A 22,627-nucleotide genomic window follows, 5' to 3' on the forward strand; every position below is an offset into this window, starting at 1 on the left:
TTGAGTTTCTACTAATTGCCCAGCACTGTGTTAGGTTCTTTGGGATACAAATAAGGCTTGCATTCAAGGAACTCATAGTTTGTAAAACCAACAGAAAATGAAATTCTTCTCACACTCTGCCTATGTCTGTCCTCATTCAGAAAATACACAGTGTTCACCTCAGCAAGGCAGTGGTATAGATGTAAGGTTGACAGACACAGGGCCTGTTCTCCTTCTTGGAGCTCAGTGTCTCTCATCAGAGATAGAAACAGCCATAAAAAAGACGGCATCAGCATGACTGCAAGTGCCCTGCAGGAGAAGCACAGAGCTCTTAGAGAGGACCTGAACTTGAACTAGAGGGCAGAAACAGTGTTCTCAAGATGATAATAGTTCATCAAGAGCATTCCAACAAGAAGACATGATATATCAGACCATAAAGAGGCTGGAGAAACAGGAAGTCAGTGTGGCCCAAGTGTGGACAGAGGCAGACAGAGCCAGGACAAGCTGTCGAGGGGAGCAGAGTGTCAGGGTCACCTAGCTAGTGAGGAGCGAGGTTGAGATTCAAACACGGATCGGCCTCATTCTAGTCTGTTTAGCTAGCACCTCATTAATTCTTCCTAAAAAATAAACTACAGTCCAGTGCCTACAAAATGCCATATGCTATGGGATACATTTTACAGCACATGTGCTAATGTCACAAGAACTCTGTGAGGTAGGTTGCATAAGTCACCATATTATAGATGCAATGACCAAGGCTCAGAAAGATCAAATGATGATCAAGCTATAGAGCACAAAAGTAGAAGAGGCAGAGTTGGAACCAAAGTAGCATGACTTCAAAGCTCGCACATCTTCCTTTCCTTGTGCTAACTCCTAGTCTACATAATTACTCACAGGCAGACCTAGTAGTCACAGCCAGGTCTGACTTAGGCAAAGCTCTTCACTTTTCTGCATGACTGGTCGCATTCCCTGGATTTGAAGTCACCTTGGCCAAGTCTGGACATAAGATCGACCCCCTATTGAACAATGCCTCCAGAACTCCTATTAGAAAATGCAGGTTTCCAGAAAGCCCTTGAGACAGATGGACAAAGGAGGCCTAGACTGCTTCCTGAGTCTCACCTGACATTTCAGGGTCAACTTTGCAGCAAAGGCAAATATGCTGTTGAGGAAATTCTTTCAAACCTAAATATTTCTCTTCCTCATTCCAGCTAAATTGCACTAATGCGTAGTCACCTAATGGGTTGCGGTCTAACTTCCTTCTCTCAAGCCTTTTATGGAACAGCAGTAAAGCCTGGAGCAGCCCGTCTTTACACAGCAAATGAGTGACTGCTTCAAGAGAAAATTCCCACCACCACAGCTTTGCTCTCCTGGGCCTATTGAGTTTACATTTGCATTGGACATATATGTGGATACAATTTGCAAAAGTTGCTTAAGATAAAGTACCTGCTAGAGAATGCAAGAGAGTAGAAACAATGATCAAGTGTTTGAAAAAGTCTTACTCATCTGGTTGTCTGCTATGAAAATGAGTAAGAGGAGAAACAAACTGGAATTAATTCTAAACTATATTTCACTTCTGAAGGAAATAAGTGAACAATTAATATGCATGTTCTACTTAATTATGCTACAGGGAGCAGCCTCATCATGTGAAAACAGAACCATGCTCCAGGGCAAATTATCTATTTACCTATCTATCTATCTATCTATCTACCATCTATCGTCCATCTATCATCCATCTATGTATTTATTTTGATGGTAATGGGGATTGAACCCAGACCCTCCACACTGAGCTACATCCCCAGCCCATTTTTTAATTTTCTATTTTGAGATAAGGTCTCACTAAATCATAAAGTTGCCCAGGCTGGGCTGAAACTTGTTATCCTCCTGCCTCAGGCTCACAGAGTACTGGACATAATTTTTGTAAAGCAAATGTCGGCCCTGTAGAAACTATGCTGTACCAAAGCCTCTCTCCTTTTCTGCCCTGGAGCTGTCTCTCCCACCATAATCTCCAAATTTCTTGCTTATAAAAGTATACCCTAAGTTTTCCATGTTTAAAATATCTGCCTAGAGCCCCTGAGATTCAGTTCAGCTGAGAGTGATAGAAAATCCAGTCCCCTAAAATTCATGCATCAGACTATAAATTCAAGGTTTGTGGGTAATATTTGGTGGTTTTCATTAAGCTTGAGTGTGGCTACCCATGGTCTAGGGGTAGAGGGGCTATAAAGCCTTCCAGGATCTGATACAGCACACCCAGGAGTACGATCATAACAGGGTAAACCACAGATAAACATTTCTCATATTCCTAAGAAAACGGTAAGAATCACATCATAGTCACTTTTCCTCAAAATTGATCATATCCCCATGGGCCGAAAGCAAGGAAAAAGTGTTTGGCTTTCTGATATACCCACACTCAGCTTGCTAGGAAAGTTGTCTTTGTTGACTGTTATCTTGGCCCTGGCCCTCCCCCGCTGATCTATTTCCTTGTCCATTATGTTCTAGAACATTAGCCTTTCTTGAAAGTGTCAGAGCTCTTCCAGCCTTCCTGCCGATGCTGGTTGGGGAAAGAGAATGGCCAAAATTTTCATAGGCCAGGTTTGTGGTCTTCGTCAATACAAAACTGAGGGGTGCTTGCCCTATTTGATCTTGATCAATCCTGCTTGTCAGCAGGCACAAAGATCTTATCTGAACACAATGCTTATGTCTGATAATTGTTTTATATTACTTTGTAATCTCAACCTAAACTCCCTTTATCATATTGCCTCAATCATTTTCAACCGAAAATTTCCTCTGTGTGATTCAAGATGCATCACTTAAGCCACAAAATTTGGATTGTTGGTGGCAGGAAGTAGTATGGAACCAGTAAGTAGTATGGAACAAGCAGGAAGTCATATGGAACCAGAAGACAGATTACCCCAGACTCCTAAATGCACACCCTAGTGGCTTCTGCACAGCACTTTCTGCTTAAGCTGCTGTCATATCTACCTGAGAAGGGGGCCAAGGAAGCACAGTTTCTAGGTGATTATGATTAAGGCTGAGTCAGATGCTTTGTTACAGGGGAACATGAACATTTGTAGATCAATAACACCCTATTAAACTGTACATTACATTTGCATTTTAAATGGATTTCAACATATGAACAATTACTATGGAAAGATTAGTGAATACGTCAGCCAGAAAGGAACAAACAGCATTGGGGCAGTATTCTGAAAGAGCTGAAGGGATATTACTCACCTCCTTCACTCACTCTAGGGCCAAACTTGTAATAGAACCTAGAAGTGTGTTCTGCAGCCAACACATGAGGCTTACCGGATGCTGGGGACTGGGTATTCACAGGCCTTGCCATTACCTGTCTAGTTGACATACACGGAAGAAGTTTATAGGATAGAATTTTATACCAGACACCAAAAGATCATTTGAGCATGGCTAAGTCCACCTAATTTATGTAATGTCTATACATTTTCATATAACCGGCACTAGCACTGAATATATTTGTATATCCATCTAGAAATAATATAGAATATAGGTCTTGCATAATTTCTAAGTCATTGTCATGAGCAATTGGGACACCTTGGGAGCCAAAGGAAAGGACTCATTACACATCCTATCTGGTCTTACCTATTCTTTCATGTTTCTCTTTGTGATGGTGTGGGAATGTCCTTCAAGGGTTCATGTGTTGGAAGTGTGGTCATCAGTGCGGTGATGCTGAGAGATGGTGGAACCTGGTGTAAAGTGGTTAGGTTACTGGGGCCACTGCCAATGGAAAAGATTAAAGTAGTTTTGTGGGAACCTGCTTAGTTTCTAGAAGAGTGGGCTGTTATATAAGAAGAAGACTTGTCCCCTTACCCTCTCTGGCTTCCTCCATCACCATGTGATCTCTCTCAAATGGATTCCCAACATGATGCCATCTGTCATGAAATCTTTACCAGAAGCCAAGCAAGTGAAGCTGCCCAGTTTTGGAATTTCAGTCTACGAAGTGATGTGCTCTTTTCTTGATACACAACTCAAGTTCAGATATCTTGTTGCAGTAATGGAAAATGGATCATTACAGTCTATAAATTTGTTTCTGTGGTTATAAGGGTGATGTCCTCTTGTCAAGGCTGCCAAACTGAAATAGAAGAATTATCAGTTTCTCTTCTTTTAAGAGCTACATGTCCCTGCTTTAACCACAGCTGCATCGACTGCAGTTCTGGGGGGTTTGGTTGGCTTTCCTTCTGTAAGGACACCCAGTGCTCTGAGGGTTGTCCTGGTTAGCCCTGGAGGAGGTTTCTCTCTGTGCATCTTCTCTGACAAATACTCTCCTGACAAACTTCCTCACGGCGAGGTCACTGAGTTTGTGGTACTTTGTGTTTCACATAGCTGAGCATCCTTCTTGAGTGGGAGCTGAGTGGGTGGACTTCTTTTCATTCCAGGGGACATGGGCTTTGTGAAATAATGCTACTCTGACATGGACTGGTGTTGTCACACTGCAAATGTACTGCTATCACCCAAAAGCAGAAGGAGGATACCCCCAAGCCCACACTGCCATCAAAATCAAATCACAAGGAAACAGAATCATGGACTTAATTTGACTTCCTACAGTACTTTGGTACTTTTAAAGACCAGACGTTGATTTTGATTCATAATCCTTGGAGCACTTGAGAATCACTCATCCCTAAGAAAAGCAGTCCGGTGTTACAAAGAACTCTGGAGTAGCGACAATTGTGTGTACCAAGTGTAAAAGTAGATGAAGTACTCTTCAAATAGAGCTCTGAAGCCACAGAATAACAGTGTCAGCAGATCACCATCACAGGGGAAAGACACCATGGCTCAGTCCTGTAGCAGATACTACAAGGAGAGACTCTAGATGTTCCATGCCCTTGTTCTACATAAAAATCAGAGTCTCCTTCACTGGATGTCACTCACAAATTCTCAAACACAGCTACATGCTCTTCTGTACGAGCATGTATTTATCTACATTGTCTATAATTTTGTAAGATTTCTTATTCTTTCTTCCGTGTTGAATATTACTTCCTCAGGATTGTAGCCTACCTCAAAATACCTTTATATTCTTTAGGGATAAAAGGTTTTATTCTGAAGGGCTGTGGATTCAGCTCAGTGGTTCCACTGCCTGCCTTGTAAGTGCAACACCATGAGTTCAATCCCTGGTACAAAAAAAAAACAACCAAAAAGAAGATTTTATTCTGAGATAAGTGGGGATAATGTTATCCAATTTTGTTTCAGTTAAGAAATACTATTCTAATCAATAAACACACCTGGAAAGATATTAGCACTCACCTAAGATAGGAGTTATATAGTAAAGCATTCAAAATTTTGCCAGTTGTCCCCCATTCAACCTTTCTATCAGAAAATTTAGGAAAAATATATATTAAGCCTAACTTTTAAAAAGAGAATAAGAATTTTTATTATTAAGTGATTGACATCAAAACTATTCATTAACTGGAAGGTATTATATGATGTAAATTCAAATTTATTCTAATATTAACTTAAAAATCTACAAAGTAAAAAAAAAACTCTTCCTTCTACTTGTAGCTAAGGAGTAAGTTTAATTCATATGGAATGATCAGAGATTCTTTACTATTCAATGTGAAATTAGCTAAGAAAAATTCAGTAATCTCAGAGAAATAATACATTTCACAATACTGATAGACCCATTTTTTGTGTGTGAAATCCTGGTTTCAGGAACAACAACAATATAGTGAAACAATCCTTTGAAAGTCTGCTGACAAGACCAGCATTAAGATTATCTCTGTTGGGTTCCATGTTTCTTGGTCCTAGGGAAGCCAGTTTGTTTGTAACAAAAATCTGGGTAATGACAGTGCTGTAGAACATCACTGTCCAATGTGGAACCACAAGTGCCTATTTAAATTTAAAATTAAATACATGAAAATTAAGTAAAATTACGCAGTTTGCTCATCAGACTCACTAGCCCCATTTCAAATCTTCAGACACCACCCTGGCTGGTGCAGAGCAAACAAGAGTTCAGTGTTATGGAGAGAGTTCTATTGGAGAACTCTAGTCTACTACTGGTGTCTACTGTAATATATAGATTATCTGTTAAGAGAAGAGCTCACCGGATTCAAAGTGAGAAATTGAGGAAGGAAACAGAATGGGAGAGGCTCTGAAATAAAAAGCATGTTCTTGGTGTTACATGCTAACCCCAAGGAAAAACAAAACATAGTGGGGCTTCCTCTTTAAATATTACTTTAAAATACTTTTATCATTTCTTTTGATGTATGGAAAGGAGGTAGGGAGTCTTGAACTGCATGAATGTATCTCCTTGGAGAAAACAGAAATCAGGGCACATTCCCCCAAGTCATTGTTACTAGGAAATGTTATCAAACATCGCTCTCTGTGTGTGTGCAAGTCATTGTGTTACCTAAATTAGCAGCAGATTCAGTTGAAAACAGAAAGGAAGTATGGGCAGAACAGACTTTCTAAGGAAACAGAGACATCGGAGTTTCCTGATTCACATTTTCCACACAGTTGCATAGTGTGCTTCCCTTTAATGAAACCCAACCTCCTTCTCAACAAATGAGAAATTAGAGACACAGACGCAAAGAAGGGACTAACCCAAGGAGGCCTGAGTATCACTGGAGTAGGACCAGGGCAAAGTCTCCCTTCCAATATTACTTTACTTCTTTTACTGCTACTTACATTCTGGTCAAAGAGATATTCTAACCCTCCTTTTCAAACAACCTATATATGATTAAATAATTACTTTTAAAAGAATATAGAAGGCATTGTAATTGTCCTACAGAATATTTGTGAAATATCTCTTTTTGGTTTTGTTTTCTCATGAAATTACTTAGGGCCTGGCCCATCGCTCTCTGGCTTATCCTAAAAACCAAAAATTATTCCCTAACCCCTGGCTGCCTCACAAAGGGGATGGGCATCAAGGAAGTGGCCACCTCCTAGTCCCCACCTTCATGCCTAGTGCAACCTTAAAAAACAGGTCACTTCCAGCATTCCAAGTAAATTCCAGTAGGATTGCAGGAGCTGTGAGTTAGGGTGGAGCTCAGATCCAGAACCCCCTGGGAAGCCAGAAGTGAACCTTGTTCTGGGCCTTGATCTTGGGGTCAGCAAAGCCAGGCTCATGTGTGATTGGACCACTAAGTGTCCTCAGCCTCAGTTTGCTCCCGTACAAAGTTGAAATCATAAGACTTAAGTGTTGAAAAGACTCTTGAAAGGATTAAAGTGGTTACATCATGTGACTCACATTGCACATTAATGTCAGAAATGTGCAACTCGGGCCCAGGAAAAGATGAATCACTATTAACGGACCCAAGAGGCCCAAGAAGTGGCAGAAAGACACCTTGGGGGTCTCTGGCTTCCCATCAGCCGCTTGGGTCTCCGTTTCCAGATCCTTGCTTCTCTTCTGCCAGCTGAGGGAGCATTTCCAGTTTCCACGCTCACGTTTTGCCGTGTTAATAAAGGCATCACACCACAAGGTGGTGCTTTATTCTAAAGTTTGATATCAGGAAGCTTTTTCCAACTGCAAAAAGTGAGTAGCAGGAGAGTGCAATCAGCATCACAAGCAAGTGCCAGCTTCTCGACTCTGATACAAATACCTGGGAGGGGGGTGGGGGGGTAGGACCTCCTGCCCTCTCTGACTAACACAGGAGAAGCATAAGTCACAGAAGGAGTTTCCCGGGCAGGAGGGTGGTCAGGGCCTCCACAAAGCCACAGCCCTTATTCAGTTCCTTTTACCAGAGCATGATATAAGCCCCCGCCTGTCACACCTACTCTTGCCCTGTGTGGTTTTTCTCCAATTTCTGCATTCTTCAGTCTCCTAGGAGAGGGCAGTTCCCAGAGGAGCACAAACAGGGTGTCCTGCAAACTTTGGCCCAAAGTGATGAGGAGTCCACTTCACCTTTGTAGCGCAGTGACTGACTGTGGGACTCTGTACATAGCACAAGCCTATCGCTCTTAACTTGCAGCATGCCAAAATGGGTGCCACTGGGTGTCACTGAAGTGGCATCACAATGACACCACCAGCTCCATGCATAGCCATGGGTTCCCCACCTTCATCTGACTGCAGATTGAAAATATTTTTCAAAAACTGCATCTCTTCTGAACACAGACTTTTCTTGTCAGCCTCCCTAAACAATACAGTACAATTTTTTCCTACTGTTTTCCTTGCATTGGGTATAATAAATACAGAAATGACTGAAGGCATGTGGAGGATATGTGTAAGTTCCATGCAAACATTCCACCATTTTATAAAAGGGACTTGAGGGTCTGTGGATTTGGGTATCTGCAGGGTCCTGGAACCAATCCACCTCTGGTACCAAGGGATGAGTATAGTAGCAATAATACTGTCTTCGATTAGTACAGTAAAAAGACTTTGCAGCCAATTTGCAGCCATTGTTAAGAAGCAGTGTAGACCATCAGCCCTGAGTCCCATCCTGCCTCAGGCACTAACTGGCCTGTGACTTTTGGCAATGCCATGAATTCTGCTTATTTATAAATAATGGAGAGGGAAGGCGGGGAGACCAATGGTTTCCAAGGTCCTCTCTAATACTGGCACTCTGGAGGTTGGTCTTGTCTTCCTCGGAAGAGTTTCTGCATTGGTGAAACTCTTGGCTATTATGGAGGATGGAAGGGGTTCCGGGGGATTCCAGATTTATAATTTAAAAAAATGATTGAGGCCCAGAGAAAGACAAGACAAAGACCAAATTGGAAGGGTGATGTTTGAAGGCAGAAAATAAAGAAAGAGAGAGCTACAAAGGACTCAGGTCCTGCAATGCAGGATAACTCTTAAGGCAAATCAAGGGTTGTCTTTTGTTAGAAACAGCCACTGTGAAGAGAAAAAGAGGCCTTCCCAAATCTGTCAGATATTCTGTGGATCCAACCAAAGGATTAGCGTCCAGTTTGTTTTCTAGCCAATGATCCTACGATAACAGCTTTCTAAAGGCTTGTGTAGACTTTCCTTCAGCAAGTTCTCTGACCTTTTAATCCTTCTGACAGCAACCTGCCCCTCTTCCCACTAATGAGAGCAGAGAGAAAGAGAAGAAAGAGTACAGCCGTCTTTCCAAGAACACTCTGTTGATGTGTCATTGCTCAGAAGTCTGCACCCAAAAACCTTTCATCAACGAATAACTGAAAAATCCTCTGTCTGACTCACAATAGCTGTGGTTAATAAACTACACTGTGGATTCTTATCTTACAATGCTTTCCTTTAGTCTATTAATCTGTCGAATGAAAGAATCGATTAGGACTCACTCCACGTTAATAGACAACAATTTCATTTTAATTAAGAAAATCATAAATTTTTCTTCGAATCATGAAAGATGAGCTTCACAATGCCGGGTTGCTGGGCTCTGGACAAATAGAAGCCATTGCTGTATTCCACAAGTTGCTGAATTTGGAGGAGGGTCGGATTTGTCCTGAGGAAATGCTCTGACTCAGCTTCTTTGAATTTTATGGGCACTCTGGTTGTGTCACTTGGGAATCGCATGACCCCTATTGATTTGATTCTGGACATGTTATAATCTTATGAAAAAAAGAAACTCCATAACTAAGAACAGACAGAGCTGGGTATACCAGTCCAAGCCTGTAATCCTGGCATTCTGGGAGCATGAGGCAGGAGGATGGCAAGTTCGAGTTCAGCCTGGGAAACTTTGCAAGACTCTGTCTCAAAATAAAAATAAAAAATAAAACAGGGCTGGGGAAGAATAGCTCAGAATAAAGGCGCTGGGCTCTATGCCCAGTACCACAAAAGTGTTTAAAATAATAATAATATAAACAGATTTTCCACCTGGTGATCAAGTCAGATATATGTACTGGTAGATGCTATAATCATGTACCAGAAGTATTTTTTTCGCCTACTGGGGATAGAACTCAGGACCCTGCACTTGCAAGATAGGCACCGGTGCCACTGAGCTAAATCCCCAGCCCTCAGAAGTTTTATATTTATCTTGTACTATATACTTATAGGTTACTTGCTAAAGGGTTATGTAAAAATGTGAAGAAATCTCTCTTGGGAAGAGGTTTCACACTTCTTTTATTTTACCCAAATGTTAAGGAGTTCTTTATGGTTTTAAGCTCATGGGTTTTTGTTGTTGCTGCTCCTCGTGTCATTCTTCTTGTTTTGAAATGTATTTGACAAAATAAATACGTTTACTTTGGAATTTCTGACAATAGTGTTTAAGTCTGTGTTTTAAAAATCACTAGTGTGTGATTTAATGCCCATTCCTCACCAAATACATCAAATTTATACAAGAGATAAAAGCTTACCAAGAAGGTGTCACCATTTGTGTTTATCTTAAATAGCATCTGTGAGTAAAAGTAAAGGAATAAGTCAAACAAGAAAACTATTGTAAGAAAGAAAGGTCAAGATTACTTTAAATTTCACCCATTTCCTTTCTACTTAATAAAATACTTTTATACTAAACCTATAACTCTACAGATAACCATATGTTTTCTTTGGAATGGTTATCTAAGAAGCCCCAGAAATATTTTCACTTTGCTTCTATATACAGGACGGCTCTGGATGTGTCTAGAAGTCAATTTGTAGTTAAGTCCTAGTAGAAAAAAAAAAAAGAAATTTAAAAAGTCAAACTGGAATAAAAAATACATATGGGAGTAACAATAAAATGTGTATCGAACAGATTTTACTGCATATTACTTTCTTCTTCCATCAGTTCTCAGATTTTTTTTTTATTTCTTTAAATCGGTGCTTTTATCCTTCTTGGTTAACGATGGATTTGACTTTAAAGGAGTCAAGTTGGAGTTTTGATGGGTCATTGGACCTTACAATTCAAATACCAAGGAAAGAGTATAGCTCCCAGTAGGCCTTGTGTAAGCAGGGCTCACGCCCAGACCCAGCAGGAGCTCAGCACTGCAGTGAAGGCTGAAGAGCCAGGGTTGGATGGCTGAGAACCCACAGCCAACTTGGGGCCGCTTAATCTCGTGGCCTGTTGTCTGACAATAAATCTATTTTTATGAAAATATAATCACACATGTTATTGAGGCTTGCATATTAGAGCAAGTCATTTTTCACAAAAGGGAGCTACAGACAGATTGCTAGAGACACAAGGAATTATGTGCTGTACCTTAGGCCAGTTGACTAGTGCTTTGGTTCTGTGCCTTGGGAAAATCATTTTCAAAACACTCCTATGTCTCCAAGAATCTTTCATCCTTTCCTTTTACCATCTGCAGCAAACTCTACTACTTAAGAAAAAGGAACCGATATAGTCGATTTTCATTATTCACGTATTCTGTTATTTGCCAATTTGCCTACTTGCTAAAATGTGTTTATAATCTTCATATCCACACTCGACACTTTCAGAGTGATTCGTGGGCACACACAGAATGGTGAAAAAATTTGAACTATTAACATGCATGTACGCAGAAAGGACAAGGTGACATTCTGTCCTACATCCTCTGTTGTACTTCATGTCCTTGTCCTTTTTGTCCTCTATTTCATGCCATGTTTGTCACATTTTTGTGCCTTACTTTGATAAATTTACTGTTTGAAATGATCCCCAACTATAGTGTCGAAGTGTTGCTTAATGTCCCTATCTGAGTTACTTTTCTTATTGTTGAGACAAAATACCTGACACTCCAAGTTTAAAAAGGAAAGATTTATTTTAGCTCAGTTTGTAGAGGTTTCAGTCCATAATCGGCTGGCTCCAAGATAGAGAGGCAGGGCAGACAGGGATCACAGGAGAAACAGCTCATGGCAAGCACAAGGTAGCAAAACAAGCGACAAAACACCAACACCAGCCCTTTCTGTCCCTTATCCAGGCTACTCACCCTTAGGGCTGGTCTTACTCACACTCTTAATCCTAACATCGCAGCATGAATCAATCCCAGCATCACATCCTTGGTCCCAGCATCACACAGCCTACATCCAGCCACCTCTGAAAAGCCCCACCAATGATCATATGAGGATTTAAGGGGACATCTACACACAAGCTATGACTTTCTGCCCTGGACCCTTAAAGACTCATGTACATCTCTTTAAGAAAAAGGCATTTAGTTCCCAAAGTCCTCTATCCATTTCAGTATTGCTGAAAAGTCTAAGTCCAAAGTCTCCTCTGAGAGTTGAGGCCAACTATTAGCTGTGAGCCCCTGTGAAAATGAAAAGTAAGTTAAACACTTCCAACATAAACTGGGACAAGATAAACATTACTATTTCAAAAGGTACAAATGGGGGATACAAAGGAATAGGACCAAAGCAACTCTAAAATCCAGCAGGAAAAACATTAAGACTTGTAGTTCCATGTCCAGCATGCAAGGCAATCTATGTCGAGATGTGAACTCCAAAGCACCTGGATGGCTCCACCTCTGTGCCACTGCAGGTGGTCATAGCTCCCATGGCTTACTCTGGGGTTGGCTTTGCTCCCGCCTTGCAGTTTCTTCAGATGATTGACATTCCTGGCTTATCAAAACTCCTGGGGCCTCCCATGTACTTTCTGCTTCACACTTACAGCTTCACACACTGCCCTATCAAGGGCACACTGCCGAGTCCCACACTTTCTTCTGAATTCTGGGTGGAAGCCTTCCTGACCCCACAACTCTTGCATTCAGCATGTGCATAAAACCAGCACCACCTGGATGACACCAAGGTCCCCTGCCAGTTGGAGCAGTAACCAGGCTTTCTTCTCTTTTGACTATGGGGGTCCAGTGCCTATGAACTAAATTACAAGGGAACAATGTCCCTAGGCCACTGCTATTCTGGAATGTGGTTCTCTGGGGCTAACTTCTCATAGCAAAGTCTCTCACTTTTGTAATTTTCAGGATGCAAAGGGTGGAGTCCTGCTGGTTCTTATGAGGTCATCAGGCTATCTTGTCCATTGACCTCTTCCTCCTCAGCAGTCACGATCTCCTCTGCTCTATCTTTGCAGTCCACGGCTTTACTGGAGATTCCTTTCTAGCCAAACTCACAATTTGTAAAACATTCTACTGGGCTCTTTGCTCTTGATTCTCAACATAGATTTAGCTAAAGGCTTCCAACAGCAGCCATGCCACAGCCTCAACATTAGACTGTCTTAAAACTTTTTCTGAACAATTAATTAGTCTTTAATCTCAGTTTCAGGCAAAGTCTCTGGACACAAGCAAAATGCAGATAAACTTTCTGCCAAAGTATAACACACATGTTCTGGAGTCCCACAACCAATGAAGTCTTTCTTCCCAACAGAAACCCCTACAGCCTGGTCTTTACCAGCAGCATTTCTATCAGCATTGTTCTTTTGAGCTTGGACAAGAGTCTCCCATCAAGAACAGCCTAAGGCGTTCCAGGGCTGCTTCTTCATTCAGCACCTCTAAAACTTTCCAAGGTCTTCCCATAAGTCAGTCCCAAAGGCTCCTGAATCACACAGTCAGGTACAGTCACAACAATGACCCTACTTCTCTGGTACCAGATTCTGTCTTTGTTACTCTTCTAACTGCTGAGACAAAATCTCTGACATCCAAAGTTAAAGGAGGAAAGGTTTATTTAGCTCGTATGTAGAGGTCTCAGTACACAGTCAGCTGGCTCCAAGACAGGGTGCCATGGCAGAGGGGCATAGCAGAAGACAAGCAGCAGCAGCAGCAGCAGCAATAAGCAACAAGCCACAACCACAGCACTTTCTGTCCCTTACAGGCAGGTAGGACTCACACCCTTAATCCTAGCACGGCACTGTGAATCAGTCACATCCTTGATCCCAGCAGCTCAAACCTTAGATCCAGCCACCTTGGAAAAGCCCCACCTATGATTGCATGAGGCTTTGGGGGGACATCTAGACACAAGCCCTAATAGTCCCTAAGTACAAAGTTGTGCATGAAGTGCCTTACAGAAAAATCCAACTTTGTTCCCACATGAGTTATAGTGCTATTGGCTAGGAGTTCAAAGTCAGTGAATCAACACAACCTATTACATAAGGTGTCTTTCAACAGAAACACATAAGACAGGGTTATGTATGTGTTGACTGGCTGATGAAAATGTTGTGAACAGAGGCTCACAGTAATCCGATGCTGTATCTCCCCTGGGATTAGCACAGTTCAGTATTCAACAACTCTGTGTTCTCAGCAAACTTACAGAATATGGCAATTATATGAATGACAAAAACAGTAGGAACCTCAAGAATAATGAGAATCATAACTACCATTGGTAGCACTTCTATTTCTGAAAAATCATATCCCTTCTTTTAGGAGTAGTTTGGAGAAGAGAAATGAGTATTTTAAAACAGAGAAAATAGGGTGAAGAATAAAAGGGACTGGGTTGTGTTGAGTTCAAAGACAAGCAGAGTTGGTCTCCCAGATATGATTGTGTCTGAGCTTGGGGGAATATTTTACTAATTAGAATAATGAAATGTGGGAACATAGAGTTTCCTTCCCTAGAAAGCACCAAGAAAATAAGAGACAATGGTCATTAATTTGCACAATCACTCACCTGAACTTGAAAGTTCCAAAACAGACACTCAGAGTGGCTTTTTACGGTTCTGGGACCATATGAATGGCCCCTATCTGCCAGGGATCCTGCTAAGTTGAGAGGCAAGGTCTATGATAATGGAATGTTTTCCCCAGGACGGGATTAAGTAGTCTGAGTAACTCATGCAGGTATTAAAGTTAAACCTAATGGCCATGTTCTTTTCTTTTTTTATTGGCTTTTTGGAACAGGGTCTTACTGTGTAGTTCAGACTGGCCTTGAACTCATGGTGATCCTCCCACCTCAGCCTCCCAAATGCTGGGCTTATAGGCGTGCTCACCCAGTTCCCATTGGCCATGTACTGACAAATATTTTCCAGACTATATATTTTTTTCAAAGTAAAGTGTGTTGGGTTTTATTTTACTAGTGTGTGTATGCCTCAGGAGTAAGGAGAAAGATTAGGGTGTGTATGTGTGTGTGTATGTGTGTGTGTATGCATGTGCATGTGTGTGTAAAAATCATAAGTTGTCTTTTCTACATTCGTTATTCAATTTTTTGTAAGAATCTGCCATTCTGCCTGTGGTCTTTGCTCAGTAGTGCAAGTGTGTTGGAGTTGAAATCCCACAGAAGTGGATTGAAGCTATGTGGTCTTAGGTAAGTCACTTAGCCTCCTGCCTTCCGCTCTGCCTCTGGAAAACACATTACCTCACCTTCCTCATGAGGTGGTTGAGCTTGTCCTGCTTCTAGGTCCTGCCTCTGTTGTGCCTCCTTCCGAACCCACCCTCCTCACACTAAACGGCAAATCCATTGGCATGGGGACTGTGTATCTTCATTGCCTGCTGCACCATAAGCCCCAGTGCCCAGTGTGGCAGTGATCCTGTCCCCAGAGCTCGTCTGTTGGGTACACTTCTGCCAGAATTATTCCAGGGTGACAATTCTTCAGAAGGGCATCACTGCCAACAGAGTGAAGTTCAAACTCCTTAGGGCGCCATCAAAGCCGTTGGTGAGTCAGTTGGCTACTGCTTAGCAAGGTACCCAGCCCTCAGCAGCCTCCCTCCTCCCACCACGGAGGGTAATGGCCGTGGCTGTGTGGGTGGAGGAGGGACCAGGGTCAGGCTGAACCTGCCCCCGTGAACAAAGGAGAGATTCCGTCCTCCTGGAAAAGATTTTGTTCTGCTTAGCTGGCCCAGACTGAGCACAGTTTTGCAATTTATCTGCCTGCGATGACACCATTTTCTCATTTGTACAAAGACCCATGGACAGAGCAACGACTCCAGGTCTGCAGTGCAGTTTACTTCCCAGACCTGCAGGATACACCAATCCCTCTCATCCCTGGGCCTTGACCGTTGCTCTTTCCTTGCCTAGCTATTCAGTTTTCCCCCTTAGCATCCCGCTGGAGCATCATTTCTTCCCCAGCCTCTTCTTACTGCCAGGACAGACAACAGCAGCTCAGCACCCACGCTTGCTTTTCCTCTAGTGGTCATCATCTACTTGGTCAGTTACATGCAGAGAGATCACAGATGATCCTTGATATACAATGAGGTTGCGGCCTAATACACCCCTCATAAATTAGAAATGCAAGGCCAAAGTGCATTCAAGCCACCGCACCTCCCAGCTTCGCGACACAGTGCACTGTAGAGGGTCGGCTGTTTCCTCTGATGCTGCTAGGTTGGAGTCTGACACATAACACTGTGTAGGGGGAAGGAGGCCTCAGACAAACTTTGCTGCACACACTCACACACAAAGTGTGAATTTAATAGCAAGGAGCCTAGAGGATGCAGAAGATATATAAAACTGGACTAACAGGGCCTTGCTTTACAGATTGTTTTCTAATTGCCTGAGTTCTTGTCTCTCTCCATACTCGGCTATAGACTTCTTGAATTCTAAATCCCATTTTTTTTTCCTGAGTTGCAGTCCCAGAGCTGAACACAATAGACTTCATATGCATGCAATCAATTATTAATATCACCATCTTGGAAGCCGTTTCTACAGGGCTACACATTTGCTTGGGATAAAACAATCTTTGGAGAACCACAGTACACAATTTTCATTTGTCCCTGAATAAACAGAAAATTCTGGAGAGCAAGTTTGGGAAAAAATCTTGCAGTGCTCAGGGCATTGCTTTGAGAGTATCTGCCCTCTCCCCATTTCTCCCACTTTCCCAGAGGGCAGAGCAACCCTTGCCCCAGGCCTGGAGCACTTTTCCTTTTCCAAAGCTCCTGTGACTGGCGTGTCACCATTTATTTCTTGCCCAAAGCTCATTCATACCAATGTGCCTGTCACCTGTCCCGAGAAGCTGGGACAGCTTCTTTTCAATGTCTAGCATGAAAGCTGTGTCTGCAAAAGGAATTTCAGGCCATTAAAAGAAGTTAAAGGGAAACTGAGACGCAGGGCCCAGCTTTGCTGTGTGTGTTCAGTTCCTGCAGGACTATTGGTATTGTTGTACGACAAAACTTACACCTGTCTCATAAATTCTTTTGCGTTACTCAAATACTACTGCAAAATAATGTTTTTATTTAAATTTTCATTTGAATTTTTAGTTGACAAATCTTAATTGTATTTTTATGGGTACAGCGTGATGTTTTGATAAATGTGTATCTTGTAGCAAGCCTAATTCAGCAAACGGGTGAACTTATTACTTTACTTATTTTCTAATATTTTTGTGATAACTTTTAAAATCTCCTCTTTCAGTTTGGCAAGAGGAATCTTTAGAGCTCTATTTGATTCCTTGGTGACTACAGTTAATAATAATTTATTAAATATTGCAAAGTGTTAAGAGTACACTTTAAACATTCTCATTATATGAAAAAAGTAATCAAATCTTTAAATGAAAAAAACATTTGGCCCTAAAGGCAAACTTGGTTTAATCATGTTAAGGTCAAAGTATTTTAGCAGGATTAGAAATTCTGATTTAAAGGTACTACAGAATAGGGGGGTTCATTTCTTGCCATCTTTCTCAACTGCTCCCTCGCTTTCCAAACCCTTCCCTCGCTCTCCCACTCCCAGGACTCCCGGACCCCAGCGTCCGTGCCAGCTGCCTGTTCTGTGTCCCTCTTTATGCCCTGAATCTCACCTTCAGTCCTGCGGCTGTACTTCCGCTTTAGGGCGGGGTGGGGGGTGTAAAGCAGAGAGGACCCAGATCAGGATGGGGTGGGAGGGGTGTGTGCGCATGCGCGCTGCGGGGAAAACAACGGACGCAATGGGAGGACGTGAGCAGATAGATACCAGGATCCTCTGCTCTGGGCCACGGTGAAGAATTTTCCAAGACTAGGGATCCCCTGGTACTCTTGAAATGGAAATGAGAGTGGAGTGATGCCTGTGACGACAGACGCTTCCGAAGTTAATAACGGCGCTGGACATTGGTGCCAGTAATAGATACAGAGGCACAACAGATGGAGAGGAGGAAGGATATGCTTTTATCTGTGCCCATCGTGTGCCACATAAAATGAACTGTGATTGTGTTGGACTACAGCTAGAATTTCATACCTAGTCATGTAACATAAATACCCACACACCGCCAAAGTAGACATGATCAAACAAGGCAGCAATACGTTTGTTTTGGCCAGAACCAGACTTTGTATAAGGACAATAGGAGCAGAGAAATAGAATTACCAACCGCCATTTTGTCTTGTTGCCTGAGGTGATGATCTTCCTAGGTGGATTTTCTGAAGTGGATCGTTTCTACACCTTCTATCCCCTCAGCTCCCATCCCTTCCTCTCCAGTTATTATACTGGTAAGAGTAAGGCAGCCAGGAACAACTCCAAATAATGGTAACTTCAGAGAGCATAGCCATTAGCAGTCCTTTCACATAAAGGGAAAACCCAAGCAGCTGCAGGGGGTAGAAATGGGGGGGACAAGCTGAGAAAACACTTTAGTATTGTCAGTATTTGAGGGAAAACAGCCCAGAAGAAAAGAAGCCTACAATAATCAAAAGGCTGTAGTCTGTAAAAAATATATTTTTTTCAAATATAAGAAAGGGGTCATGCATTTATAAAAATGTGTACATAAAAATAAAACATAAAAAACAGCTAATTCATTCTTGCAAATACAATACTAACCTTAGCCCTTCTTGAAACTCCTCAAAATGTTTGCTCAAATGATATGCTGCAGTCCATTTACTCTTCAGCCCGTGTTTCCTGAGAGCTGACTGTGCTGGACATTGTTGGGCAATCAACCACGCTGTGGTGGGCTTCTGCCCTCAGGGACCTGGGAGACGCCCTGGAGAGTGTGAGGCCACCTCTTTGCTGAAAAGACCCATGTGGCTACAGCAGCATCCCAGAGTATCATGGGCCCCCTTTGGAGGTACAGGAAAGTCTCAGGGACATCTGCCCTAAGGAAAAATTATATTTCTTAAAAAACACAAGCATTATGTTTAGGACTATCATCCTGTTTAGTAACAGTTGGAATTCATGTTCCTTAGTCTTTCTACTTTTCCTAGCTTGACCATCACTGCCAGGTGAGTCAAATAAGTTGAAAAGTCATTGTAAATAATTGGCTCTGGCTTCTTAGACACAGCTGGAGTCTTAAATATCAAATATGGGACAAGGCTTAACTCTCTCCCAACTTTATATTCAGTGCCTAAGTTGTTTTCCTGTACACCTCCTTCCCACTCAGTGAATTCAGAGCTCCAGACGTGTGCTGTTCCTGCGCTGAGTGGACAGAGCATAGAGGTTAGACGGAGGTAGCGGAGAATGAGTGAACGTGTAAATGACGATGTAATTACAGCTGGTGGTGAGTGTTGCTTCGGGTCTCAGAGTTTTTACTTACAGACTACAGGATCCTCTCTAGACAGTTTAAGTAGAAACAAATTGTGTCAGTTTTCCACCACTGCAACAAAATATTTGAGATTGATTGACATCTTAAAAGGAGGAAATGTTTATTTTGACAGAGCTTTCTGTCCATAGCAGGCAGCACAGTGGGGGAAATGGCTCACTTCATGGAGGCTGGAAGCAAAGAGGAGGAAGGGACAAGGTTCCAAAGTCTCCCTCACATCGCACAACCTGGATCTCATTTCCTTCCATTGGACCACACACCTCTGAAAGGTTGCCCCCGACCCCAGTAGTGCCATCAACTGGCGACACAGTCTTTGAGACAGGATGCTTTGAGGGAGCTGAAGATCCCAGCCATAGCGCAGCTTCGTTAAGAATGTAGTTAGCCTCCTGCTCTAAAGAGACTTAAAGAAACAACCTCTGAACCCAGATTCCGAGGCCCACACTCTGTGCTGCAGAACTAGACACGGAGAAGTATCTGCCTTTGCCAAGGTGCACATCACATGTCCTCTGCCAAGATTCCAGACAATCCAACAAAATCCTCCCACCTCCCACAGAGAGGCCTCTTGGGCAGAAGCTCAACTGTTTCCAGAGCACAACTGCAAGGTAGCCTGGGGAAGGCAGTTTAAGGCTCACCCCCACCTTCTGAAAGAGATTGGACCTCACATGGAGGGAGCCCAAAACTTAGCTACAGCTGCCCTGGGAAAGTGCAGGGAACTACAGAGAGACTCAAATGAGGCATCTGCTTTAGACTGAGTAGCGCAGAAGGAAGTAACTGAGGACATTCTTAGCAAATGATTTTAAAGTCATTGCAGAGGGCTGAAAATAGAAATAACCTGTATGTGCAAAGGCCCTGAGGTGGGATTTGGCAATGACAACAAACAAGAAAGTAAAGGAGGATATGTGGGGGAAACGTAGCGTAAAGCCTGACAAACCTCGGAGATGGGGAGGCACCTATTGTGCATAGCTTAGTAGGGCTGAGGTAGGAATTTGTTCTTTATTGACCTACAGGGGAAACCTTTGAGGAACCTAAAGTAGAGTGTACAATTGTACCTTCACTAATGCACACCAGACTAAATATGCTGTACATTGTTAGTGCTCTCTTCCAGTATGAAAAGAAATATTTGACTAACAGGGGCTTAGATAAGATCATTTTCACTTAAGAAGAAGCCAAGGAAGAGGCTGTGCCAGGTTTCTCCAGCCACTCAGCAATGTCTGGGCCCTGGTCAGCTTCTGCACGTCCTTGCAGTTGTTCCCACACGATCACAATGTTGTAAGTACAGCACCAACCATCGTGTGCTTCCTCCACAGAAGGAGGGAACAAGATACTATGTCCTTGGAGATCAGGGATAGAAAAAGTATTTTCCAGAAGCTGTCCAGTTCCTTTGCACGGCACTAGGCCCGTGTCCCTGCTGGGTTGCCAAATGCACCAGGAACCTTTGTCTCTGACATGTTCAGATTGTGCAGCAGGAGGCAAGACAGGGTGAGGGAGTGGCTTTTCACAGGAGCCACGGGAGATGCCAAGGCTGGGTTTTATTACAGCAGTAAACTGTGCACACGTTTGTGTCACCCACACAGAGTGAACATGGGGCTGGATGCAAACCAGGGCAAGACTGACATTTGCCTAGACTTGCTGGCTGGGGAGCAGTCTAAACTCCCTAAGGCAGAGGACAGGGTGGCCAAAATAAATCCACGCTTGTGTAAATCATTCTTTCCCTGTGCAATCGTGCTACCAGGTAACTTCGTGCGCAAGTTTATCCGAAAGCACACTGGTGGGGGTGATGAGACCCTAAGGGCCGCGTGTTTGTCGTGCCTACCCTGCGCTCGCAATCAGGCGGAAGCCTGTCAGGGCTCACCAAGTCCCCCTGGGGACCCGTAGACAGGTCTCCTTAGTCTCCATGGATTGCCACTCGGCGCTCTGCACACAGGCGGACGTGCCCACTGTCCTTTCCTGCTCCTGCACGAAAGGTCCAGCAGAAGAGGATCCTGCCTGGACAGTGGTAGTCTTCGCAGCTGAGGATGCTGAAGGTGAATCATTGCTCTTCGTTAGGCTCGGAACTGCATTTTAACCTCCTCATCTAGCTCCATTCTTTCATCATCTCAGAACAGTCCCGAATTCCTCCTTCTCCCAGGGGGGCCTAACTCATATTTTCCAGTTATTGTTGTTTGCACAAAAGAGAGGGAGGCCAGCATCCCCCAGATATATGTTGTTCTCTGTTTCTTTCTAGGGCTCTTGGAAATATGCTAATGACCCTGCTGCCAGACTCCAGCATGAGGAGCAATTTGGAACTCGGCCCTCTTGCCCACTGTGATGGAGTGGTAAATATTCATCTGCCTCTTTTGTTCTCGTTAGACTTTCCATAATGTGTTCCCGAGTCCCTCTCCCAGGCCCGGGGCTCTGGCTGCTCGCCATATGGGAAGGCAGGGCTTGCAGCTGTCTCTGGGTGAGGCAGTGCGACTCAGACTGGACCTGTTGTAAACCCTGCAGTTGGAGGTGTGGAGAGAAGAGAGGAGACAGGAGGAGCAGTGAGGAGAGAGAAGGGCGTCACTAAAACCCATCAGCTCCATCCAAGACACGTGGTAGATGATCTTGGTGTTAATGATGCAAAATAAGCATCAGCTGCCCTGCTCCCTGGCCTGCAATTAGAATCTTCAGGTGTAAGACCCAACCTCTGATTCTGAAGGCCAAGAGGATACTGCAGTGAGGGGAGGAGGAGAGAAAGAGAAACTGCAAAAGGAGTAGAGAAGAAGAAAGATAGCAGGGAGATAACAGAGTTGGAAGAAAATAGCAGGTTCATTGCTATAAGAAGTGAGGAGACAAAATCACTTAGGAGAAGGACTAGACCAGATCCAGAAATCTCCTTGAACCATACATTAGGGTGCCTGCTGACGTTCAGACCCCAGATGCTGGAAATAGAGGGACAAATAAGGACGGTATCGCTGCTCTCTCCACGCAGATGCTAATCCTATCAAGGGGGGTGACAAATAAACAAGTACATAAATCTATCGCACAGCCTGGGAACTAAGGGTTATTGAAGGAAACTGAATCCAGGTGAAGAGAGAGAGAGTGGCAGGGAGGTGGCCAGAGGCAAAGCTGTCCCTAGAGAGATGGTATTTGAGGACAAACTCAAGGAGATGAGAGAGCAATGGACCCAACGGCCTGAGCACTCCAGCCAGGGAGGACCGAGAGGGCGTCTCGAGGTGGGAACAGCCTGTGAATGGGAGCGGAGAAGGAAGGTGAGGGGCGGAGAAGAAAGGGACTCAGCCCAGGAAGCACAGAGGAGACCATTTAGAGGGCAGGAAGGAAAAGAGGATGCAAGAAAGGAGACTGAGAAGCCACAGTGTTGGGGTTGGGGAAGAGAACAACCTAGACAGGTCTGCGACGTAGGGATGGAGTTGGGAAGGCCATGTAGCCAGGTTCAGTGTTATAGGTAATGTCTTGCTGCACGGCAGATAGATGAGTGCCGTATTATTCTTTACACTTTTTTGAATGTATGAAATATTCCATGATGTATTTGTGCTGATTAAAAT

At 43.3% G+C, this 22,627-nt stretch overlaps 1 protein-coding gene across 1 annotated transcript in view; it reads right to left on the bottom strand.

Annotated features, from left to right (window-relative positions):
• Edn1 (endothelin 1) overlaps positions 1-18,301 on the bottom strand; it is a 60,438-nt gene extending 42,137 nt beyond the window's left edge. The window contains exons 1-5 of the mRNA XM_010622871.2: positions 17,400-18,301; positions 14,351-14,436; positions 10,368-10,496; positions 10,210-10,248; positions 3,817-4,078 (exon numbers count right to left, since the gene is read on the bottom strand). The gene's annotated coding sequence lies outside the window, so the exon portion shown is untranslated. The remainder of the gene's footprint in view (positions 1-3,816; positions 4,079-10,209; positions 10,249-10,367; positions 10,497-14,350; positions 14,437-17,399) is intronic.
• Between the last annotated feature and the right edge of the window lie 4,326 nt (positions 18,302-22,627).

The sequence above is a fragment of the Fukomys damarensis genome, unplaced genomic scaffold (assembly GCF_012274545.1).
Source record: "Fukomys damarensis isolate Sample0158 unplaced genomic scaffold, DMR_v1.0_HiC HiC_scaffold_10, whole genome shotgun sequence".
In the NCBI taxonomy this organism is placed as follows: domain Eukaryota; kingdom Metazoa; phylum Chordata; class Mammalia; order Rodentia; family Bathyergidae; genus Fukomys; species Fukomys damarensis.